The 27057-nt window shown below is 42.1% G+C and overlaps 1 protein-coding gene across 1 annotated transcript in view; it reads right to left on the reverse strand.

Annotated features, from left to right (window-relative positions):
• Positions 1–636: 636 nt before the first annotated feature.
• Positions 637–27057, reverse strand: part of FOXD1 (forkhead box D1) — a 47842-nt gene continuing 21421 nt past the window's right edge. The window contains exon 3 of the transcript XR_004423470.1: positions 637–677. The gene's annotated coding sequence lies outside the window, so the exon portion shown is untranslated. The remainder of the gene's footprint in view (positions 678–27057) is intronic.

The raw sequence follows: 27057 nt of genomic DNA on the forward strand, positions 1-27057 counted from the left end.
TGTCAGAGCTGGAGCCTATTGTGTGCAGAAGTTATAAACTCAAACAGCTCCAGAGGCCAGGCTGGGAGTAAAAATTCACAAAGGTGATAGAAAAGGGTGGTAACTGTAGCAAACCAGAGAGTGTGTGTCCCAAAAGTCATCCAAACACAGTTGGTTTATTTTAGAAAACTATGCTGTCTTAGCAAAACACCTTTGAGAATCAGAGGCCTCTCGTGGCTGCTATTCAACTCGCAAATGTCCTCAGACAAGAAGTCAAGGCCCAGGAACAATATGTGCCTTGCTCAAGGTCCCATAACCAGGCAGTGACAAAGCTAAGGCTAGAACTCAGCAGTCCTGGCCCTGGCCCAGGGCTACGTTCCCATGCTATGCTCACTCTGGTCCCATAGTTCAACTCGAGGCGTCTCAGAAAGTTACTGGTGTTTGACATGATCTTGGTGAACAACTCACTTGTTCTTTCAACTCTTATTTATAAAGTTCTATCCTGTGCCAAACACCAAGGAAAGCCTGAAAGTGTTACACAAGACCAATGTCAGAAACGGGCCTTACCTTACCAGAGCATATTGCTTCAGCACTCTAGATGTATAAGTAGTAGGAAACAATAAATTCCTTTCTTCCCCTTTGAGCACTTCTGGGGTAGTAGTTATGACTCCAGGGCCGGATACATACTTGTGCTTAACCTGAACAAAAAAATAAATGTAATGTTACATAACTGATGTCATGTGTCCTTAAAATTAACCTAGCTCAACAACTGGTATAAAAAGATGACGGCGGAATAGTAACTGGGTACATATCAGGTGATCAAAGCAGACTTGTTGGCTGTAAGTATTCACGTGTTACGCAACCTCAGCTGTCAAGCAGATGCATGCACTTGTTCTTGGCTGCTTTCTCACAGGCTCAGCAGTAGCACGGTTAGGTGCCAGGACCATCTATTCACTGCACAAATATCGATGGAGTGCCTGCCTCCCATGACTTTGTGTTAGAGTGCATATGGAAGCGCTATGGTAGTCAAGGATCAGTGTTTAGGAATCAAAGATAAGTCGAAAACTATTTTTTTTCCTAAGAGTTTCCCAGCAGCGTAGTAGAATCCTTTGGAGATAGGCCAAAATTTGGTCTCCTCGGTCAGCAATTCAGTTTGCACCACCTGCTCCAGCTGGAAGGAGAAATGACCAGAGGTACGATCTATAATGATTCACAGGCTACGGCTAATGGTTTGGCTGGATGGTCAGGGACTTGGAAGGAACATGATTGGAAAATCGGTGACAAGGAGATCTGACGAAGAGGTATGTGAATAGATTTCTCTGAAAGGGCACTGAGTTGTGAGATACTTGTGTCATGTGAATGCCCATGGAATGGTGACCTCAAGTGGAGATGATGGCCCATTCTCGCCCTTCTCTGCCCACTCTTGGCATTGCCCAGTGGTCTCATGAACAGAGTGGCCATGATAAGGATGAAGGGATGAAGGTTATGCATGGACTTAGCCATACGGACTTCCACTCACTAAGCTGATCCGTCCAGAGCCACTGCTGAGTGCCCAAACTCCCAGCAGCCCCCAAGCTCCGAAGCTGGCACAGTTCCCCAGGGCAATCAGGCAGCTACTTGGTGACAAGTTGATTACATTGGACTAATTTCCGTAACTTTGTTCTTACTAGAATGGATGCTTACTCATCTTGTCTGCCTTGCTTGCAATGTTTCTACCTAAACTATTATTACCCATGGACTTCAAGAATGCCTTATCCACTGTCACGGTATTCCAAACAGCATTGTTTCTGAGCAAGGAATTCATTTCATAGCAAACGAAGTGGCAGCAATGGGCCCACGCTCATCACGGTCACTTCATCTTGTCATGCTCCCCATCACTGTCCAGTAGCTGGCTTGATGGAGTACTGGGACAGCCTTTTGGAAACTCTGTTATGGTACCAACTAGGCAACAATACCTTGCAGGGCTAGGGCAATGTCCTCCGGGATACAGTGTATCTCTAAACAGGCATCCAATATGTCGTGATTCTTCTCCCAGAGCCAGGTTTCATAGGTCTGAGAATCAAGGGGTGGAAACGGTAGCTCTTATCCCTATTACCCCTAGTGATTCCCTAGCAACATGTTTTATTCCCATTCCTGCAACTGGGTTCTGCAAGTTTCAGAATTTTCGTTTCAAAAGGAATTAAAGGTAGAAAATGCTTCCACCAAGGGACACAACGCTTCCAGTAAACTGGAAGTTGATACTGTCACCGGAACACTTTGTGCTTCTTATGCCAGTGAATCAAAAAAAAAAAGAAGAGAGATACTGTACTGGCTTGGATGATTGCTCCTGATAAGCATGGGGATATTGGGATTACTCCACAATAGGATATAAGGAACAATGTATTTGAAATGCAGAAGATCCTCTAGGGCACCTCTTACTATTCCTATTTCATAAAGTCAATGGAAAGATAAAACATCCCAATTCAAGCAGGACTGCTAATGACCCAGCCCCTTCAGAAACGAACATGTGAGTCACCCCACAGGCAAGGAACCATGACCAGCTGAAGTGCTTGCTTAGGCCAAAGGGAGTGGGTTGTGGAAGAAAGTAAAGATACATACCAGCAACGACCATGCAAACATTGCATCAACGAGGACTGTAATGGCTTGAGTGTTTTTTCCTTATTTTGATATTTATATATTTGTATATATATTAACCAAACACGTTTGTTTTCTTCCCCTCCCTCATCCTCATATCACCTAACCTAAAATGTGTTATGTAGCAATTAATTTTATATTCCAATATTTAAGTTACAGGGATTGCAAATCAGCTAGGAGAATTTACATCACCCGAAAACAAAAATCCTTTCTTCTGAAGAAAGGGTTACCATGTTTTTGGCTGTATGTGTGATGGTTGTGTCATGTCAGGCTGATACACACCTTAATTATGGTTTTCATTTGGAGATAAAATACGGCGTAAGGAGCTGTGTATACTGTGAGCTGACAAGGGGTTGACTATGGTGGCTTTGTAACGTGTCCATGTGGCTAGACTGGATTCTGTTTCCCAGAATGTCACTCCCTGTATGTTTCCAGTTACAGTGTGTCATGAAGGAGATTCTCGCGTGAGATGTGGAGAGCAGAGAAGCAGCACAGTCGCTGGGCTAATCTCCTGTTCACGCTGTCAGTGTGACGTAGCAGCCAGGCCCGCCACCACTCGCCCTTCTCCTGGATCCTCCTCCATCTTCTCTGACTCCTGGGCCAGGTGTGTCAGGTCCATGATGAAGGACACTCACTTCTTCTTCAGATACTCCTACCATCAAGGTCAGAAGCAGCCCAAACTGCCAGCTTATGCTTGTGGATTCCACCTTATCTTCTACCCTGCTCTGCACTCACCTTCCTTTCCCAAATGCCTAACTTCGATTGCTAGCATCAGTCACAAAGACAGCCTTCCAGAAACTGCTTAAGCACAATTGCTTTAGATCAAACAAATCCCTTATCACATATATATCTTCCTGTGTGTTTGCTTCTCTGATTGAACCCTGACAGATACAGTGGCTTTCAGAACAGGGGAGTGTATTTCCCTCACATGTAACAGTTCAAAGGTGAACAATCTAGGTGAGTAGCACAGCTCTGCTCCACAGGAACATTCAAGGACACGAGTCCCTTTCAGTATATTGTGCTGCTGTCCTAAGGCATTGTCTTCACCCAGTCATTATAACATATGTTATAATATATACAATATAGGTAGTAATAGATAATAGGTAATATTATATACTGTGATGCTGACCCCAAAGTCCTAAAAACAGCATGAAGGAACCACTAACAAATGAGCTGACTTACCCTGCAAAACAAAGTCAGGAGCAGCCTAGTACAATGAAAAATTAAATTGAATGCTTCCAGATTTAAGATTTTTTGTGTGTGTGCCAATAAATAAATAAATAAACTACTACCATAATAACAAACCCCAGGAACTTTCCCAACTAAAAATCATAATTGATTACAAGCTGTTGCCTACAGTATTGAGTTACATTTTGCCTTACCAACGAAATGCCTCAGTAGTTAAAATGATTTTGTTTGATATTCACATGGATTAAATAGCCTAGAACACATCCACCCAAGACTTAATCTAAGAGAGAGGAGATCTGGTTCAAATGTGGCTACTCAGCATGTCAGGAAATGTTTTCTTCAATTAAGTAATCTTATTTTAGAGTTAACTCTGTGCCAAGAAAATAAACAATATATCTTTCATGAACACATCTACTCTGTTGTATAAAAACTTTTATTTTCTGGGAGGCTGCTCTTGGAATTTGTACATATAATGAGATCAGAGCTGGAAAAATCCTGTTTTCTTTAGCATTTAATGGCTTTGGAAACTGCAAGGGAGCCATGTGACATAGTATAATGACAGAGCTCTGTGAGCAAGTGAATATCAAAGCTCAACAGATAACCTACCCTACAACGCAGCAAAAAAAAAGAAAAAAAAAAAAGACCCTGCAGTTTTACAGGAATACCGCATTAAGTACAGTGGGATGTTTCCACTCAATCTTGAGCTACGTAAAAATTAGTTGCAAGAGAATCTGTTGCCGATCACAGACCAAATGCTGTTATGCTTTCAACACATTTAAAGGGATTAGGCATTATGGCTATGTACTTCTGAGATCAAGTTGCAATAATGGGAAGTCAAGCAAAACCCTTAAGGTCCAAGTGCCTGGCTGGCACCATAGCAGGTAAAATGCTACAAGAATTCTTCTTGGAGGTCTCTGGCCCCACCCCCAGAGGATGGCTCTGGCCAGAGGCCTGGAGCAGGAGTCATGTTCTGCTCCAACCCCCACTGTTCCCTACACCCACTGTTCCCTACACCCTCTGTTCCGCTCCAGCAAAACCAAATGGCGCCCACTTCCCCCGACGTGCAGTGCTGCTTCTCTTCTCCACGCTGGCTCTCGTGATGTTGTTTTCCACCACTGAAGTGCGTTGTTGTCTTACGAGACTCAGATCCAGCATCACCTCTTCTATGAAGCCCAGGCTGTTAATTACCCTCTCCTACCAGTTTCTTTTTTTTTTTTTACTCTCTTCCCTGCTGGTGAGCTTCTCAAAAGCAAGAAGACTCATTGTTATTACTTATCTCACATCCATGGCCTAACAAATCCAGACTCGTGGTGGGTACATGATATGTATGTATATTTGTGAAATAAACACGTGAATGTTAAATCTAACAGGGTAGGATAAGGGAACTTCCCAATTAACCAACTGCAGCTCCTTTTCTGACATAGTAAAGTCCCAGAGTTCATTGGGGAAGAAGGGAAATGAAATTCCTCTGATCTTTTTCATTCTTCCCTCAACCTGTACCTGGGTCAACCAAGACCAATAGTGAGCTTCCAGTTGCCAGAAGAGTTGTATCCCTCATCTTTACTTGATCTTCCACAGAATGTACTTGTAAACATTTACCAGTAGGCTCTACATGGCAGACCCTCCACACTTAGAACCACAGTGGCATACCATTCCCTTCAGGGACGTATAGCAGGGCAAGCACGAGGGTGAAGTAGCGCACAGAAGAGAAGAAAACTTTCCCAGACCTGCATGGAAGACCTTTTGTCTCTTCAGAAGTAAGAACTGACTTTGCTCTGTCTAGCTTTCGTCAGCACAGAGTTTAGATGGGAAATCCCGATAGAGCACGTGGGGCCCAGACATAACAGACTCCTCAGACTCACACACACTGTTCCATCACTCCCAGCAATTGCTCCATGGGCCTTTTCAACAGGTAGTGACCAAGATAAAGGGCAAAAAAAACCTGGGATGGGAATCAGGAGAACTGTGTCTGAGTCCTGGCTCTGCCATTGTTTGTGCCATCTTCTTAATTCCTTGGGCCTCGGTTTTTCCCACCTTTTGGTGGAGGCCATAACATCTACCAAATCACCTTACCATGAAGCGCTAAGCTTTGAAAAAGTTAGTTTCTACAAAACCTTTTAAAAACTTAAAAGTGCCATGTCAACACATGGCTTATCTCCTACTACTCCTTTGCAAGTTCTCTACCTGTGACCCCACCTGGACTTTTCTCTAGCCTGTAAACACACTGTGTGCAGGCCCTTTCACCTGTAAAGCAATTCCCTCCATTAAATTCTTCTTGGCAACATCACCCATGATGTCATGCAGATATCAGGTACCCCATGACACAGTATGTAAGGAGGGAACTTCTCCTCTGTGATATTCTTCCCCCAAACCCCTAACTGTAACCCAGCCATGAGAAAAACATCAGACAAATCCAGACCGGGGGACACTCCACAGGTACCTGACCAGTATCCCTGAAATGTCCAGATCATAACAACAAGTAAAGACTGAGAAACTATCACAGACCAGAGAAGACTGAGGAGCCATGACAACCAAATGCGATGTAGTTACCTGAACTGGATCCTGTAACCGAGAGAGGACATTAGTAGAAAATTGGTGATATCCCCAAAAGTGTAGAGTGTAGTCAACAGTAATGTACCAATGTTGGTTTCTTAGTTTCAACAAACATACCATGGACATGTAAGCTGTGAAGAATGGGGGGAAACTAAGTGAGGGCTACGTGGGAACCCTGAAGGATTTTTGCAACTTTATATCTAAACTTATTCCAAAATAAAAAATGTATTAAACAAAATTCTACTTCCCCTTCGAGCTTCATCCAAATATCACCTCCTCTGTGATGCCTTACTGAATCCTCCCTTTAGTTGTGACTGCCTTCTTCTAAACCCTCCTAGCACTTTGCTTCCTCCTTAAATGGCATTCTGTGTGTTACAAATGTTTGTGTACTGTTCAAACTCCCCACCCCTACACATATACACAGACTGAGGTGCAAGCAACTCGAAAGCGATTTTTTTAATCTGTAGTGCCGAGCAGAGCTCCTGACACGTGATAAATATATAACAAGTGTTTATGAATGGATGGATGGATGGATTGCAGCAGCTTGTGCTGTCAAAGTGTAGTTACTACAGTATGTTCATCCTATCCAGGCTTAGCTGTACAAGACATTTTGCCAAAATAGAATTTATTCTGTCAGCTAAGGCAATGTCTGTTCAGAAAGATATTGCTATATATTTGCAAAACACCTTCCATTCTAGACTCTTAAAGTGATTTAGAAACCACGACTTATGAATTGTCCCACCTCCCTCTCATGAAATACTTTGGGCATAATTTAGCAATCCAAACTATACATACCATAGGAGATTTGAAAAGTGCCTAATTGATGATACAATGTCATGTTCACCTTATCCTGAGCTTAAATCCACTGAAATAAGTGAGCATTTGGATTCAAAGGAGGAAGAACTGAGGGAGAACTTTTTATAGCTGTGGATTTGAAGGGATTTGGGGCATCAGTACACTAGTCATGAATGAGGAAAAACAGGCTAAAATTCAGGAATAAATAAAAGAGTTGGAAGCCAAACAGGATGTCAGAATTAAGAGAGAAAATTGGAAAAGAATGGAGGCATTACACTGAACTGTTAAATCAAGGCTACGGGAGAAACCAGCACAAAGGGGTGGGAGTGGGGGACTGGAAAAAATATTAAGAAAAGTTGTCGTAGCCTAATTTCCTCCTTTCTAAAAAGCAGAACTGAGACATGGGTTTGCATGTAGGTATTTTGCTTTTGGAAATGAACCCAAGTAACAGGAGTGGAGGACTGCTAAGTATGGACCTGACCTGGCTGCTTCACCGTCTCATCGTGGAGACAATTAAATTTTGAATACAACCTGCAGTAACTGTGAATGCATATGATCATGGTAAGTTGCTACTGTACTCATGCAAATGGCAATAGTTAATGATGGTTTAGCTAAATTTTGTATGTTTTAAGGAAAAATTTCAAGAGCAGCTTTTACAAGTTTGAAAATCCTATGAGAGTGAGTAGATGGTAAACTGCCCTATCCAATGAACTCTTCCAGTCAGTAAGTGCTATTTTAAAAGTCTATAATATTTATCAGGCAGATCCAGAGGCTGTAGCACTTTTATAACTGGCACCATTATTTTCATTTCTAAACCAACCTTTGGAAAAAAATAGCATTTACTACTACTATTGTACCACTCTGTGTTCATGGGAAGGGATTCATTTGTCCCTCAAGATTCTCTTATTTCATAGTGACCTGCTCTGTGACAGCTACCTTCCAGAAGCTGATTCCACATATACACGATTGAAATAGTTGCCTGATTTATATACTTCTTCAGCCTTTCTCTCCGAGCTGTTCATCCAAACATGGTCAGATTAAGGTTTCTGAGGTCAAACAAGAACTTGAGCTGTCAGAAACAGAACTCTTCAGAGAAAGCCGGTCTGGACCGCCATTTAGCATCACTGTGGCCTGCTACTGCTTCTCTGATATGGTGACTCAGACTTTCAAAGTGACTCAGGGCCCTCAGCTCTCTTTCTTTCTTTCCCCTTTGCCATCTATCATTGCGGTCCCAGTGTGAAGTGAGTTGAGAAAGTTGCTTTGAATGAGTTCTCTGTAGTGGCTGCGGCATTCAAAACCCAAGCCAGCTCAAAAATGCAGCCCCAAGAGGTGCACATTGGGCCACCAAGGCACAAACAGCTAATGCTGCTGTGCCTCTGTGTTTAACAGAGACCCACTTCCTCTCTCCCCAGAACCTCTCCCCACTTAGAGCTTACCCAAACTGCCTGCTTTGTGAAAGAAGAATGCACTTGGAGGTTAGTGATCTGGTCCTGTTTCCAACTGGCCAAGTGACCTCAGGTAATTCAGTCTCCCCAGACCTCAGTTTCCTCAGCTATAAAATGTGAGTGGAGAAATAGTGGGCCTTTCAGCTCCAAGATGTTATGATGTAAAAATCTTGCCAAGACAAATATCTTAAGTTTGTTTTCTTGTATTTCCACACCTCCCTCCTCTATACTTGACCTGAACATGGAAAATATCTAATGCCTCACCCTTCCACACCCTCACCAGACACTTGAGAAAATCCCAATGTTTCTTTTATAAAAGAGCTTGAGCCATATTTTCTACACACTTGGCTCCCCTTTGCCAGTAAAATCCCTCCCACCTCTTCAAATCATAGAGGGTAAGTATGGCATCAGAAAGATAGCTGATTCTCATCAGGGTACCTCCGTCTGGCATAAATTTGGTTATTTCAGAATCGTTTTCTCTGGGGATCAGGTAATGGATGCCAGTGCATCTATTCATCTCTGATTTACAGCGAGGGAATTTGAAGTAGGATGTTTCTCATCTGACTTCATGTGTTTTGGGACTCCCTTTGTCTATCCTGGCCCTGGCCCTGGCCCAGTTCACAATCTCTGGGAAGACTCACAAACCTACATTTTTATTTCCATAGATGTTCTTTATCATCAGAAAGTTGTGAGGAGTTCGTTGGGACATGATGGTGAAAAACAGCTCTTTTGTTCCAATCTTAAAAGACAGTTAAAAATCAACTATTTAAGATAGCTCACTTCATCTAGAATCCACTGAAAGTATGACTGCTGGTAGCCATGTCAGCCTGAAGACCCAGAACATCACCATCGTAAAGGACATTTTTCAGTGTAATGAGAAGGCTCCCTGTGCTGGTTTCCTCTCAGTTTGGTGCCCTTTTGAAAGCTTTATGCAGTGGCCCACTCCTGAAAAGCCATTGACTTGCCAGCATTTGACTTGCAATGTCCTACTTCCCAGAGAGGGGCTACATATGGCGTAACATGATAGAGAAGGGGCAAAGAACGTGGACTGCTGCTGGCATGTCAGTTCTTTCCGTTAATAAAACACTCAACTGACTCATTTTCTCTGGCCACTTTTCCATTGTAAAAAAAACTTAAATCAAAGAACATGACTGCTTTTATTGGCAAAACAGTAGATAAATCAGGGATGTAAAAATGCAAGAAGAAGGATTCAGTACAAGCACTACACAGAGTGGACTCGCTGGGTGAAAGGTTTATTCTGTCAGTTTTCCTCTTGAGACACTTAGGTTTAAGGAAATGTTTGCACTGCTCTAGAGAAAAAGTTGGATGTGTGTTTTTCTTTTGTGTTTAGGCCACTCTGAAAGTAATTCCTTTGGGCACAATTATCTAACATATGGTGATTTAGAAAAAGGTCACCTGGATGTTTTAGACAGGAAAGAAGAAAATCCATCTTGGAGAATAAAACAAAGCCAGGAAGGGCTGAGGTACAACTATGGTCAAAGAAGCATGAAAAGCAAAAGTGAGAGAGACTTCAAGCAAAAAAAATGCAACTCAAGTTCTCTGTTTTTGCTTTTTTGTTGTTATTGTTTGATTTTTGCAGGAGGATTATGCATATGGAGATGGAAAAAAGGCCTTGATATCAGAGAAGTTTGGTGCTGGTTGCACAGCCATGTTCTTTAAGTTTTTTTTACAATGGAAAAGTGGCCAGAGAAAATTACTCAGTTGGGTGTTTTATTAACGGAAAGAACTGATATGCCAGCAGCAGTCCACGTTCTTTGCCCTTTCTCTATTGTACTATGGTCCCACGCTGGGAAGTAGGAGATTGCCAGTTAAATGATAGCAAATCAATGGCTTTTTAGATACGAGGTTCACTAAAGTGCCAGCCACAAAACATAGAGAGCTTTAGACATTGAGTAGTGAATCTATTCATATTATTTAATAATTACAAAGCAAGTACCCCCCAAAAAGGAGATTCTTGATGGGGGGAGAGAGAAAAGGGTAAAGGGGGTCAAATATATGGTGACAGACAAGATTTGACTCTGGGTGGTGAACACACAATGAAATATATAGATAATGTGTTATAGAATTGTACACTTGGAACCTATATAATTTTATTTACCAATGTCACCCCAATATATTTAATAAAAAAGGGGGGATTCTCTTAACATGTCTTATAAGGTGTTGACTGGGCCATGCTCCCTCTAAAGGCTCTGCTGGAGGCTCCTCCTGTGCCTCTTCCTAGCTTCTGGTGGTTGCTGGCAATCCTTGCTATTCCTTGGCTTCTAGATGCATCTCTCTAATCTCTGCCTCTTTTGTCACATGTCCTTCTTCTTGTGTCTCCTCTCTTTTTAAAAGGATAGGTTATATCAATCTGCCCAACTGCCATAACAAAATACAATAAACTGGCTGGCTTAAACAGCAGACATTTTTTTCTCACAGTTCTGGCTCTGGGGGCCAGAAATTCAAGATCAAGGTGCTGGCCTATTTGGAAGAATATGAATTTGGGGGAGGACACTATTCAGCCTACTACATCCCCCTAAATAAATGACCATCTCTTCCGTGTTTAAATGAAATAAAACAAAAATATCTTTATGAGGTGCTCCAGAAAAGAAAAGCTAAGTGAACCCCCAAGAATCCATTCCATTCAGTCATCCACCCCATTGGTCTCAAAGTGTGATTTAAGGACCACTTGACCTAATTCAACTTCAGAAGGGGCTGATGGAAGATGCAGATTTCTAGGCTTCACCCTTCTTCCACCTAGTCAGGACTGCTAAGTGGAGAGGCCAGGAAACTGCATTTTAAACAAGCTCCTGAGGGATTTGTGCACACTAAAATTTGAGAACCACTGATCTATAGTGTCACAAAATGCCTTACATTCCCCATGATGCTTCTTAAATTCATTCCTTTTTTTCATTCTTCTCAGGTGAAATTGAGAACAGTTGGTCAACGAAATTGTTTTATATTTGAACACAATTACAAAGGTAGTCCTCATCCCTTTTCCTTCCCAGACCAAATAATATGAATATAAGTTCAAATAATATGAATTGCTTACGTTTTGATAAGATGTATTTTCTAATTATTAAATCACTTAAAAACGCTGGTCAAATTCTTGTCATCTCCAGAATCACAGACAACACCTTTGGCCATGGTAGGACATGTCACTGTTTCATATTTCAGACTAGAAAAATCTGAAGCCTAGCGAAGTCACACTGAACCATCGTAATCAAGGTTATTTCCAGCCCTGAAAAGGAGATATGTACTCAAGTATTAATAGCCTATAAGATAGAGTCTGCCTTTAATTCCTCCTTCCTTCCTGTCAGCCCTTTGTGTCAACTTTTATGAGTGAGGAAACAAACTTACCAGCTTATGGGCTGTTTGTGTTCTGAACCTTGTAGTAAGGCAACAGGAAGATGAGGAGGTGATAAGACTAGGAAAAGAGGGAGTCATGAGGCAAGACAAAAAGCAACATTTCGTCTGAACTGAAGCTTTTACAAGTCTTAAAAACCAGCCATTTCTTTTTAAGCCACACAAAAAAGACACATGGTAAGGGACATTTACAGCATTCTGATTCTGCTAGAGCCAGAAGGTTTGAAAAACCTTGTGCCAATAACTACTACTTCTTAGTAGCCTTGAATTTTGCTCTCACCTGAAATGGAACTCCATGCTGATCATTCACATGTGCATTCAACAAACATCAGTCCACATCCCCTGAGTACTCACAGTCTGGTGAATACTTGCCAAACATGGAAAACGAGACATGTAAGTCCATAGTTACAGCATGTACTAACCTGTGCTCTAGTCCCTGGGATTTTGAACCAATCAATGAGTCAGGAAAGTATTAAAGAGTTGTGTGCGCAGAGTCACTGTTGAATCATAGAATCAAAAGATATCTTGTAAAAGTATCACATATCAATCCAGCATCCATTTATGATAAAACTCACAGCAAAGTGGAACTAGAGGGAACATATCTCAACATAATAAATGCCATATATGACAAACCCACAGCTAGTATCATACTCAATGGGGAAAAGCTAAAAGCATTCTCCTTAAGATCAGAAACAAGACAAGGATGCCCACTTTCACCACTTTTACTCAACATAGTCCTGGAAGTCCTAGCAGCAGCAATCAGACAAGAGAAAGAAGTAAAAAGCTTCCAAATTAGAAAGGAAGAATTAAAACTGTCATTATTTGCAGATGATATGATACTATATAGAGAGCCCCAGATTCCACAAAAAAACTATTAGAACTAAAAACAAATTTAGTAAAGAGCAGGATACAAAATTAATATTCAGCAATCGGTTGCATTTTTACACAACAATAATGAACTATCAGAAAGAAAAATTAAGAAAACAATCCCATTTACAATTGCATCAAAAAATGAAGTAAAACACCTAGGAATAAATTTAACCAAAGAAGTAAAAAACCAGTACTCAGAAAATTATAAGACATCGAAGAGAGAAATTAAAATAGATACAAATAGATAGAAACATATACCATGCTCATGGATAGGAAGAATTAATATAGTTAAAATGTCCATACTACCCAAAGCAATATACAGATTCAATGCGATCCCTATCAAAATACCAATGGCATTTTTCACAGAAGTAGAACAAACAATAGTGAAATTTATATGGAACCATAAAAGACCCTGAATAGCCTCAGCAATCCTGAGAAAGAAGAACAAAGCTGGAGGTATCACGCTACCTGATGTCAAACTATACTACAAGGCCATAGTAATCAAAACAGCATGGTATTGTTATAAAAACAGACACACAGATCAATGGAATAGAATAAAGAGCCCAGAGATAAATCTATGCCCATATGGTCATTTAATCTATGACAAAGGAAGCAAGAATATACATTGGCATAAAGACAGTCTATGCAACAAATGGTGCCTGGAAAACTGGACAGATATATGCAAAAAAAGAAAAAAGAAACTGGACCACCTTCTTACTCCATATAAACTCAAGAATAAACTCAAAATGGATTAAAGATGTAAATGTAAGACCCAAAACCATAAAACTCCTAGAAGAAAATATAGTAAGTAAATTCTCAGACATTACCCTTAGTAATATTTTTACTGAAATATCTCTTCAGGCAAGGGAAACTAAAGAAAAAATAAACAAATGGGACTACATCAAACCAAAAAGTTTTTGCACAGCAAAGGAAACCAGGAACAAAACAAAAAGACATCCTACTGAATGGGAGAAGATATTTACATCTGATAAGGGGTTAATATCCAAATAACACATCTGATAAGGGGTTAATATCTAAAGTTTATTAAAAAAAACTCATACAACTCAACACCAAAACCACCCCCCTAAACAATCCAATTAAAAAATGGGCAGAGTAAACATGGACCTGAATAAAAATTTCTCCAAAGAGCACATACAGATAGCCAATAGGTATATGAAAAGATGTTCAACATTACTTATCATCAGAGAAATGAATTTAAAACCACAATGAGATATCACCTCACACCTGTCAAGATTGCCATCATCAACACATCAACAAACAATAAGTGTTGGTGAGGATGTGGGAAAAAGGGAACCCTTGTGTACTGCTGGTGGGATTGCAAATTGGTACAGCCACATGGAAAACCGTATGGAGATTCTTCAAAAAATTAAAAACAGGACTACCTTATGACCTAGCAATTCCACTCCTGGGTATATTTATCCAAAGAAATCCAAAACGCTAATTTGAAAAGATATATGCATCACTATGTTTAGTTCAGCGCTATTTACAATAGCCAATAGATAGATACAACCGATATGCCCATCAATGGACGATTGGATAAAAAAGATATGGTACATATACCCAAGTGAGTATTACTCTGTCATAAAAAAAAGAATGAAATCTTACCAAGTGCAATGCATGGATGGACCTATTAGGCTAAGTGAAATAAGTCAGACTGAGAAAGACAAATACTTTGATTCCAACTGCCATTGCCATGCCTGGCTCCCTGAAGTACCCAGTTTCTCCTTTAAATTGATCTCATTTACATGTGGAATCTAAAGAACAGCATAAACAAACAAACAAAACAAAAACCACAACAAAAGTACCACATACCTTATTAAACATAGTGTGAATTGGTAAAATTTTCTAGACAATTTCTCCAGGTGAAAGAAATAACTGTCCAAGTGAATCTTCATTTCCATTTCTATCACCAAACCTGGGACATTACCAGAGTTGCATCTTCTCCTGAAAGTATGACACTTTGATTCCACTTGCCATTGCCATGCCTGGCTCCCTGAAGTACCCAGTTCCTCCTTTAAAATTCAGCCTGGGCACAAGTAAAACCCCTTTCTTTAATGTCCTTCATGCAGCTAAGACAGACCAGCATTCAAAAATGACTTAGCTACGTATGATGGAAGAACCAAAAGAAAATACAGACAACATAGCAATAGGTTTTTAAGGCATAGAGAGAATTCTGAGTCAATGTTGACAACAGTGGAAGGACTAGTGCAATGTCAGAAACACCTTCCTTTCCAGCTCCCTGCAGGTCTTTGCCAGGTGGCCTCACAGGCCAGAGCTTGTTTTCTAACCTCCAGAAACCTGGCCCTTCCTACCAAACTGGAGCTTCTAAAGACCAACCAAAAGACACCAGTCTCCTAAGTCAGGCACTGGGGGGTTCCATGAGCATTTATACTTAACACCATTAGGTAGTCTCTTCTTCCTTGTTGCCCCTTTTCCAAATATAGTACCTGGCACATGTTGAGGCTTGATGTAATTGATGTCTTGGGTGAAAATTCAAACGTGTCCTTATACAAATGATCAGAACAACCCAGTCTTCCCACTCAATTCCAGTTTCAGATCTGAGGGCGACGCTTTCCTCAAATTGTTGGGATTGTGATGCTGAGCTTCATGACTTCGGTTATCTGCCCCACTGCATTCTGGAACACGTTAGGGCCTTTCTCTCAGGCGTTCCTTCTTCATACACTGCCTAGCTCTACGCACGTATTAGGCTTACCCCATACACTGGACAATTCAGCTTCAACCACATGCACATAAAGCAGTAGTCCTCACACACTGTGAAACAGGAGATGACTCACAGACCTGACCAACCTCTTCATTTTGAAGGAAGGAGGCGGAGGCCCAGGGAATGATTCGGAGCTTTCCCAGGCTCTCACAGCCATTCAATGGCAGAGATGCACCTGGAACCCAAACCACTGAACACCCAGGTCTGTGGGTGTCTCACCTCCGCACTCATTGCTTTGCTCCCCTGCTTGTTTTCACTAGAACAGCGACCTCAGAGAAGCTGTGCGAGGCCGCTCTCATCTGGGGCCCACAGGTGGTCCCACTTTCCCTCTCCTTCCCTCGGAGTTTGATGGGCCTTCTGTTAGTTCCCAGATGCGGTGCACTCCTTTGTGTTTGCCCAGATTAAGATGTGAAAACAGACACTGCCCAAGCCTGGGATTACCTGTGGAGGCCTCGGGCACTGGAAGAAGGTAAAGCTGTTTTCTATTATGCCCCAGAGTGGGTCATAAATACCAGAAAGCACCTGCTGAAAGTAACACTGTCTTACTTGTATGTGTGTTTACTGTTTTTCTGTTTTGTTCGCTTTTTTTCTCCATTGACCCCCCTTCACCATCCTGAATAAATGTAGGTAGAACCTCTGAATGCCTGATCCCTAGGTTTTGAACAAATAAACCCAAAGCCAGGAACTCCGTGCCTTGGGATTACCTTTACTGAGCATGGGCCCTGCTGAACTGAAATCAGTGCTTATCTCGAGGGGACCAACATCCTTTAAGAATAATCCTGTTAATACTTATTTCATCTAAAATGAGACTCTAAAATTAACATAGGCTTCTTGGACCAAAATTGGGGGGCTGAGGGTGGGAGAAAAGCAGAGAAATATAAAGAGGTTTTAAAAAATCATAATCCCACCACCACTGTTAATGTTTGGGGGTATTTCTTTTCCATCCTTTTTTTCTTTTATATCACATACCCAGAACTATTATATAGTTTCAAGCAAAGTCGTAATTAAAAAATAATCAAAGTCTCCGGTCACAAGAACAGGCAGAAAAACAGGCCTACACATCCAGGAACTGTAGATACGTGTATAAAGGAAAGAAACGAGGACGCTTCATTTTTAAACTTGGGAAAGGAAAACTTCATGTGGTGTTCATGTTATCATTGTGACTGACTCTTTTCAATGAAAAACAAGATTATTAGTTAATTGGTTTGTCAGAATGAGAATAAGTGTTTGCTGTGGCTCTGACTATAGATAGCGTCTGTTCTTTTGATGAAGTGGAATGTACGTTTTATGAATCAACGTGCTTGTCAGATGGGGCTGTGGCAGAGGCGATGGCAGTGACAGCCTGAACACAGGAAATCATATTTGAAGAGGAAGCTCTGAGCTGGCAGAAGTGTGTTAACCTTTCATCCATGTCATTGGGTTTAATATGTTAACTTTGTCGTAAAAGCTTCTTTGGGCTCAGCGTTCATAAAAAGTGTTACTGGTCCTTGATGTTCCCAGTTGAGGATAGTAAGGAAAACAGAACCCTGAAAGCTCACATTGATTGAAGCTAAGACAGAGCTGGGGGGTCAGCCCAGGGCCCCAGCTCCTGCCCAGCCTGACAGAACTGAACGGCTATTCACAGCGGCTGGAGCACTTCCAAGCTGTGAGTGTAAATTTACTTGTATCATCTTTGCAGAGAGGAACTGTGTAGTCCCCAGTGCCTCCTGGTTGATTCGGACCGACTGTTTATTTGTTTAGTCCTGTAATGATATTATCCACAGGGCTAGAGCCACACAGGGAGGATAAGGAATTCCTGGAGGAGGGAGGCTGCGTGTGTTTATTGCCCTGTCAGCCCTTCACGACAAAAGACAAAAGTTGCTGTAATTTGTGTGTTCCCACACACATGATCCATATGGACAATATCGAGTATAGGTGCTGATGAAGAAAAAAACAAGGATTACCCGAAATCAAGATGCCAGCTGCCTTGTGAGAAATGCAGAGAAATGCTCTTACAATGAGCCTCGGGTTAAACCCCGCAGTTCCAGAGCTGGAAGGAATTCTGAGATATTATCCATAACCAGAGGAAAACAGAACCACCAGTTCTTGACTGACTGAGGCCTCCTGTTGCCTTGGACCCTGAGCTTCATTTTTTTTTTTTCTTTTCATGCTCAGCAGTTTTTGTCGCCTTAGCAGGTTTCTCATAGCAATGCCTATTTGGAGGGACTATGATTTCCCTTTTCCTCAGCACTTTTATTTATAGCTCAGTTTCAATGTAGTTCTTAGCTGTGGGTGTATTATCAGCGCCAATTCTAGTTCATCTTTTTGGTGTCAGACTGAAACCCCTAAAATGTGCTGCCAGTTGGTTCCTGATTGTTTTTCTGGAAGCCTGCAGTTTTGAAAGCTTTTTACCTCAGGAACGTGCCTTTCATCCAAGAAACACACTACTTGAAAGAAAGGGCAAAATGAATCAACAGAGTCAGCATATCACTCAGTGGGCTGGCAAATGGTGATGTGCTGAGGGACAGTCACTGAGTGTGGGTCCATTATGGCCCTGCCACATGGATGCTGCCATCACACAGTTTGATCAGTGCCACCTGACAGTGTCACACAGCTAGCTCATTGATGCCAAGACGGTGAAGGGCCCTGCAGGGAGGGCTGACTGGAAAATGAATGCAAATGGGATGGATGGCTGCCACAGGCCTTCAGAAATAACACTCAAGGACATGCTCAAACCACCCCGGCAAAGTGATACAGCACTGCTAGATGCCAGTGAGGAATGATGACACAGCGGGTAACCTCAAACAGGCTGGACCCATTTTGAGTAATGGGACAAGGCGACCATGGATGGATCCTGAGTAGTAGCGGTCCCAGAAAATTGCCATTTGTGGTTCCCAAACAATGTAGATATTTCATGACCAACAAGATGGGAATGAATATAAAGAGTCACCTCCATCTTCCTGGCAGCAGTATGCACCAGAGAGCCCCATACAACTGACACAGACACCACCAATCTATTGCTAGCGCAAGCCGAACGGTGTGTCTATAATTATAATATGAATAATAGGATAAAGGAAAAAAATGCTTAATAAGTGAACCAGAAATCCATTAGTAATCCTCAGGGCCCTTGAATTGATGGAACACAGCAGCGGTTGAGAGGCAGACGCTGCTACGATTTGGATTTAACCTCAGGCTGGTACACACCAGTCTCTGGGTTTGTGTTTTAGTTCCTCTGAGTAGGAAAGAAAACCTAGAAGAATCTCTTCACTTTGCTTACTGAGAATGAATGGGAGGCGGGGATGGGAGGTGAGGGTATAAACTTGCCCTAGAACAACGCAAACAAGCATATTAAACAGAGGGGCTGTTATAAAAGCAAAATATAGACAGTGCATGTATTTTTAATGACCAGGACTAGGGTGCCCTGTGCAAACATAAACAGCTCCTGCCTACCGAGGGCTAGAAACACTCTAGTCATGGAGTTTGCGTTCCCTGCCACCCCCTCCTAAGGGTGTCTGGCCCTGCCAAAAATCATTTACAAATAAAGAGCTCTCAGAACTGTGCCCTACCTTCGGCCAAAGAGGAGGACCTCTTTTCCAATAAATATTTGGCTGGGAAGGGGGGAGGGGAGCCAAGAGTAACAAAGGGGGCCAGCGGCCTGGGTTTGTTTGGATTGCCCGGCTGGCGCAGGAGCGGCCGGGCGCAGCTGACCACGGGTACAGATAGGTTAATTTCCACATGGAGCTGCAGAAACCCTATCCGCGGGTTGCGAAGCGTGGGTCAGCCAAGGCATGTTAATCTGTTTAGCATGTGCGCCGCGCGGAGAAGCCAGACCACCGGGGCGCATGAGGCGCGGCCACAGCCGCGCTGCTCCGGGGAGTTAATAAAGAGCTTAAGGCAAGTAAGTACAGCGAGGTTGCAGCGGCTGGGAACCGGCCGCGCCTGCAGGCCCCGGGGAGGGCGAGGCCCCCTGGTGCCGGCCCCTCACACTCCGCAGGCCATCGGCTCCCAGAGTCCCAGAGGCTGAGCGAGCCCGGGGTCTGGACGAGGCTGGGCGCGCAGCGGCGCGGGCAGGGCCGGGAACCCACGGTCCCAGGAGCGCCGGCCACCCGCCCCCATCGTGGGGCTGGGGGAGCCTCTTCTCCGCGCTCGCGCTGTGGGGGAGCAGGAGAGCAAAGGGTTAGCCATTTAGAACATTTTTAACTAATCAAAATATTTGCTGATGAGTATTTATTTTTACAAGAACTCGGTTTGGCTGGAGACTTCCCGAGCAACAATATGTGCTGCCGTATTAGGTTTGTGACGGAGCCAAGTGTGGTTGGGCTTATTGAATTTGCGCGCCGGAGATCACTCGCTCCGGAGATGTTTCTCTGTTCTGGGGAAGAAGCTTTCCCAAGACCATCTTTCTGCAGATGGTGCTTAGAGCACAACCACATGTCCCCCAAAGCACGAGAGGCTTCGTGTTTGGGCTGAATGAAAAGAGGAACGCACGACCTTTCCTATCCACGCAACAAAGGGGAAAAGAGCAGAAAATGTCCCAGTCTTGAGAAAGGAAAGCCAAAGCCCAGAGGTTCTAGGGTAAACACAAACAACAACAAAACTGGATTAACGCAACACAACATCTACCTCAATACATCCCTCCAGCGTGCGTGTCTTCCTCCCAATACTCAAGATACAGTCACTTTTAACTTGACTGAAAAGTTGTTGAGTCTAGCGGAAAGTGATTAAACAACTACTTCATTCAAGCCATTGTAAAGGAAAACCCATGAAAGATTAAGTCGAATGAAGGTTGAAAACATAAATGAGGGTTCATAGTAAACAACCTCGGATTGTAATGATATCTGCAAAAATACTGGACTCTAATTTTTTAAATGCTGTTGACTAAAAACTGGATTAAAGTGTCTTAATTCATAGCAGTAATAGTCATTAAGAAAATGGATTGCTGTGGCATGAACTTCTAAATGTTAACCTCGAACAATTTAGCAATCCGGTAAGGAGTCTTCCTAAAGAGGACGTCTCAGTGGCTCTGTCTTGGGAAAAAGGGAAGCTGGGCAAGGGGGCATGCAGGACACCACTACCAAGAAGTGCCTGCAGAAAGTGTAAATGAGCAGATAGTTAAAATATGAAGTTGGATCAGAGAAGCAGAACATAAATTTACCCATCGTGAAAAAGAACACTTCCCAAGTGCAAGATGAGACAGGACTGGTTCAAATAGACGAAAATTAAAGAGTTCTAGAGATGCTAAGCTAAATATCACTCCGTAAGTCTGGTAACTTTCAAAAGCAAACATAATACTAGGATAAAGAAAGTCAAGTAAACTGTTAGGAACCATGAACCCACTTCTCCCTTTATTCTATATTAGAGCTTTTTATTCAAATTGGGGAACCACTGCTAAAGACATTTGGAGAATTAAAACAATCTCCCTTCTCTCCTACACTTCCTTCACTTGCTTGGTTTACATTGGTCATTACGTGTCTTGATCTTATTGACTTGATGTCGGTTGCCACCTGTCTAATTTTGGCCCAAATACTCCCCCAAATCAAAGTTAAATTATCCATGTCTCCATGAAGTGTGAAAAGAGCTTGTGGCTTCTTTTGATCAAAGAGAGCCATGATCCTGAATTTAAAACAGAAAAAGAAAGACAGCAGTAATAAAAATTGCCTGTACTTTATATTACTTAGAAACTGGTTGGCAGAGATGGAGGGACTAAGGAAAATAAAAGTTTCAGAGAGCCAAAAAAAATCATAGCTGAGGAATTTAAATTCTTTGGAATCAAAGAATTGAACGGGTTTCAATATTTCCAACCCAAATTTCCTTGACTCGGTGACTCCGGCCAAAAGAGGAGACTTTGCTCCTGCCAGTCAAGATTAGAAAGGTATCAATAAAGTAGCTGGATGTCCAGTAAACCAAGAAGCCTGCCTGTCGGGAAGGTGGCATGTTCCCATGCCCAAGCTGGGGCTTCTGATGCCCCCTCACCTCCATGTGAAGTGTCTCAGTCTGTTCAGTCTTCAGTAACAAATAAAGACTAGATGGCTTAACTAACAGACATTTATTTCTCACAGTACTAGAGCCTGGGAATTCCAAATGAAGGTGCTTGCAGATTCAGTTCTTGGTGAGGGCCCCCTTCCTGGCTTGTTGATGTCTCCTTGTGTCTTCACATGGACACAGAGAAGTGTGTTCCCGTCTCTGCCTCTTCTTATAAGGACACTAACCCGTCACAGGGGGCCCCATCCTCATGACCTCATCTAAACCTACTCATTTGCCAAAGGCTCCAGCTCCAAATACAACTGGGGGTTAGGGTTTCAACATATGAATTTGAGGGAGGGGGAGACACAAATATTCAGTCCACAACAGGGAGGTACCACAGGTCATTGCAATGCAGCTACAGAACTGATGGGACAGGGGCACTGGGTGGCAAATCCCAACCCACTGTCAAGGTGCAGGCCACGAGCCTGCAAAAGGCCCACCTCCCCTTTGAAGCTTTCTCTGTCTTCCTTTACCTAACTCTATTCCTCTATAAATAATTGTACGGTACTTCCTTTTGCCATCCTTGTTTAGTTCCTAACCTAAGCTACTTTATATTCCATGGCCCTAATGGCATGTTATATCAGTAAAAGTGGTGATTCAATGATGACAGCAGCTAATGCTGATTTGGCCTGTTTCCTGTGCCAGCGCTTTGCATGCATCGTATTATATAATTTTCACAATAAATACGTGAAGTAGGTATGATTAGCACCCTTTTACAAATGAGAAAACTGAGGTTCAGAGAGGTTCAATAGCTTATTCATCAGGTTAATTAAGGAGGAGCTGGGTCTCAAACTGTTGCCTCCGGAGCCTGAGCTGTAACTGGTGCACTGTTACATAAGCCCCTCCTTATGCACAAGGGGGGGCCTTCCCCAAATGTCTGTGGAAAATAATAATGTACAAATTTATTTCAATGCCCCTGGAATCAAAGAAAGCTTAAAATTTTAAGTACTGACACTTTTCTTACCGGGTAGAGTATTATATTTCCAATTTTTACAATGTATTAATTCTTGCCCCTCCCCTTTTTAAACTAAGGTGTTTTTTTTCCTATCACTTCTGACTAAATTCTGTTGTGTACCTTCCCTGAGCCTGTATCATCCCATTGGCTGCTGTGAGTGATTTACAGTCTTAATTTTTAAACGTATTAAATCCCAGAATGCTGGGACAATTTATTTATCCCATTTGTCTTTCTAAAAAAATCTAAGACTGATGAGATACAGAAAAAATATCAGACTTACATGGAACTGAGTTTTCCAGGGCCCCCAGTAGGTAGATGGAATCAGGGCAGGAAGTGAACCCAGAGCTTTCTGAAGAGCTTCAAGGGTAAAGAATGCAGAAACCCAGGTAAAAGGCTCAGTGGGTCTGGGAATAGCCAACGTACTATAACAGTCCTTGGGTCAAGAGTTGGATATCCATCAATCAGAGAAAAAAGAACAGGGGCCAGTTCATGGATCTCATGCCTATAAAACAAAGCTGGTGATACTGGTGCTTCTCTTCTAAGTAAGTTTGTGTCAAATTCAGAGGCAAATCTGGTCAAATACTTTGGGTGCCTCTGAGGAAAGCACCATGGAAAGTTCTTTTCTAAAATGACATCGTCTCACTCCATCACCAGAAAGTATTTCTTCCCAAATAATGTGATGGATGAACTAAATAGCTTTCAAATCGCGATGAATGCATGTTGTTTAGATAAGCCATTTGTCTGGGGTTTCAAATGGAAAAGAGGATCACTCCCCCAGAACTCCTCTACTGCCAGGTGCCCTTATATGGGCCAGACTTGCCTGGAAAGGAGAACAGAATGACGTTGCCCAATGAATCCCTCCCACCCCCAGGCTTCACATTCCAAAAGTGTCCCATTAAATGAGTCCAAGCAGTTGCTTCTGAAATCATAAATTCCAAAAGACAATGAAAGTTGCAATCACAAGGGGTAACAGAAGCCAAACACATTAGGAACATGTTCCTTGAGCAAATAGCATAATTCCGGACACGCGGGAACACATGGTTTGCCTCAAACATGTTTCATTTTGTCATCGCACTGAGTGCACAGTATTTCTCTTTGGGTGCAAGAGTGATTGATTTCGTTGGGAGAATTGTTTGTAAGAACATGAAAGTTGCCAAAGCAAACACGTTGGAGGGAAGTGTGGAGAAGGGGAGTAAGAGTATTTGGAGTAGATCTGGGTTTGGGAAGTTCATGCAGAGGTGAGACAGTGAGATGTAGAACAAATAAAAACATTCTGCACACTTCATCTACATAAATTATGTTCAGAAATTCACTCTGTGTAGACATTAGCTGTGCAGCTACAACTCTCCCTAGTGTACCTCTAGAATGTGGGCACTCAGCCAATTTTTAAGTGAATGATTTGTAACTTTTCCTCCACATAAATTAATCTATTAATATTTAGATCATCCTGATTTTAATCCACAAAAGTCATGTAGTCATTGAAAAAAATCCTGTAATCTATTTGACTTTTATGATAGAATTCTATTACTGACTTATATTAAAATAGATTGTCTCGAGATATGTTGACGAAATGGAAAATATTAAGAATAGCTCCTTTGATCTGTTTCTCTCCCATGGGGAAAAAAATCCTACCTAAATAATACACAGCAGCATTTACAATCATGTGACTTTGAAATGTTCCTTTTGGCCATTTATTTTACATGTAAATGTTTTGCCAGCGATGAGGATTTTTTTAAGCTCTTATCTGCCTGTAAGTATTACTTCCAGAGATGTAAATTTGTTATAAAATACTCATGATACTTCGATGCTTAAGCGTGCAGTTACATTACAAACTAACAGATGGAATTTTTTGTTTACTCGCCTACTATTTTGCTTTTAACAAAACTATTCTTAGAGTGCAAAAAGAAAACTGAGAATTAGTAATAGACTATGAATAAACATTCTCATTTTAAAAGTATATTCTAAGTACAACATAAATCATTTGAACCCAGAGGGAGAACAGAGACTTTTGAACTAACTTGGTCCAGTACCAGTGAGGCTCTGGGTACAGAAAGATTCTCACCACTCATGCTAACGCTCAATCTCTCTCAGCCTCCCATCTTGTCCTGCCACCCAGCTATTGCTGTACGGAAGGAGGGGAGGTCGCCTCTATTAGTTACCGATTACTGCAGAACAAGTCACCCCCAAACTTAGCAGTTTAAGACAACATCTATTATCTCGCAGTTTCTGTGGGTCAGGAGTCTGAGCACTCTTCTCTGGGTCTCTCCCACGGCTGCAGTCACCTCAAGGCTTGACTGGGAAGTATTCTCTTCCTCACTCGCTCACGTGGTTGTTGGCGGGATTCAGATCTTTGCAGGCCTCACTCAGTTCCTTAGGAGCTGTTGGCCGGAGGCCTCCCCAGGTTCCTTCCCACGTGGGTTTCTCCGTAGAGCACCTCACCCCATGTCAGGTGGCTGCATCGGAGCGAGCAAGCGAGTGGGTAAGAGAGAGGGCCAGCAGGATGGAAGACGCAGTCTCTCATACCCTGAGCATGGAAGTGACATCTCATTGCTTTTGCTGCATTCTCTTTGATGGAAGCAAGTCACCGTGTCCCACTCAAACACTCGAGGGGATTACATCCTTGAGGGCTATGTCAGAAGCAGCCTACATATCCCTGTAAGTGACTATTAGGGGTACACTCCCCTTGCATCATTTGCCCCACTTTGTACTCTAGGACAGTGGTTCTGACAGTGTGATTCCTGAACCAGCAGCATCACTTGGGAACTTGTTATAATTGCAAATTCTCAGGCCCAATCCAGACCTACTGTATCAGAAGCCCTGGGAATGGGACACAGCATGCCAAGAAGCCCACTAGGTGATTAAAGCATGCTGGTATTTGAGAAATACTGTCATAAAAGCAAAGGAGCAGAGCTGGTTGGACCTCCCAATGTCTCTCTTACGAGACCAGGATCTCAATCATGGGAAGGTCTCCTCACATTGTCAGCATACTTGTGACAGCTGATGGTTTTTAATGATAAGGACCTTACCATGTACCTCATATGGCATATTCAGAAGATTTCTTTTCCTTGGATTTAAATTTTCTAACCTACTGGACCTCATTCACCTAACCTCACAGTCTGGTACTTTTGAGGACCAAAGGGTCATTTGAACAAAGCTTCAAAACAGCTAACCAACAGTAAAAAATTCATTTCAATGTGTAAATGCCAGATTTGTTCAAATACCTTGATTCTCTAATTGGCTTTTAAACTCTGTACGTGATCTTTAAAATCAACAAAAGTTTTTAATGGCCACAGGTGTACTCCTAAAGTGTGAGGTGGCTAAGAAAGCTAATTCTATGTACCTGGTCTTCTAGAAGGAATGCCACTTTAAGGTCAGTTAGCATCATTGCATGGAATGCTGGGGCAAAATCGCCATTCCTCCCCAACTGTGTCCTTTTGGTCTCTTCATTATCCTCTCAAACTCATCATCTTTGGGAGGCCACCATGGTATTGTAGAAAGAATATAGACTCTGGGTTTGGAAGATCTGAGTTCAAATCTAAGCTCTGCTACTTGGTACTTATGCTAAGCAGTTACTTAAATAGCTACTTAATCTCTCTGAGCGTTTATTTCCTAATGCAAGACAGACCAGACACCTATCTCAATGGTTTGATGTACAAAAATTAATATGATGAAAAAAGTTCCCAGTACATAGTAAGTATATAATAAATGTTATTCTACCCTCCCTTCCTTTTGCATTCCCCGTAGTGCTTAGCATAACATTTTGTACATCTTAGGACCTCCATGAATGTTTGTTTTTTAGAGAATCCAGGGCTGTGCCCTCAGACAGGGGAGGACAGTAGAGCATATGATACAGCCAAAAACATGTTCTAGTTCATCATTCATGCATGGAGTGAGCAGATTCTCCCCTCCTCCTTCTTAGTATCTCACAAGTGAAATTCTCCAAAAGAATCACTCTCACTGTTGCAAAATATTAAATTTATTCAGCTGAATCATTAATTCAACAACCCTATGTGACTGTATTGGTGGTAGTGTCCCATCCCTATAGCACAATAATAATGTATCTAATGATACATCAATACGATAATGCCTAGGACCTCAACTGCCCCATTGGCACATAGGTGGTAACTACGGAGGTAGAGGGAGTGCACTCCACTGTTACAATTTGACACCTCTTTCCCAGATTTCTGTGGCTACAACTAACAGAGAGTTTACCCATACTATATATACTTTAATTTCGAAGAGTATGGCCCTACTTTAGCAACTCTGTGGCCATATGCTGAAGAAAAGACCTACATGACAGGTCTTCCAATCCTCTTATTGACTGACTGCAAGTTAGTTGCTTCAGTAAAAAATGCATGCCAACGTGAACAATTCAAAAGGAAATATAGCAAATCTTCTTATCCAGTTTTCTAATACTCTTAAATTTTTAAAAAAGGTCTTATAATTGTAGAGAACTTTATAATATAATGTCCCAAAGACATATACGGAATGGTTGCTTTTAAATGATTTGTTTCTCGATGTATAGG

The sequence above is a fragment of the Rhinolophus ferrumequinum genome, chromosome 7 (assembly GCF_004115265.2).
Source record: "Rhinolophus ferrumequinum isolate MPI-CBG mRhiFer1 chromosome 7, mRhiFer1_v1.p, whole genome shotgun sequence".
Lineage (NCBI taxonomy): Eukaryota > Metazoa > Chordata > Mammalia > Chiroptera > Rhinolophidae > Rhinolophus > Rhinolophus ferrumequinum.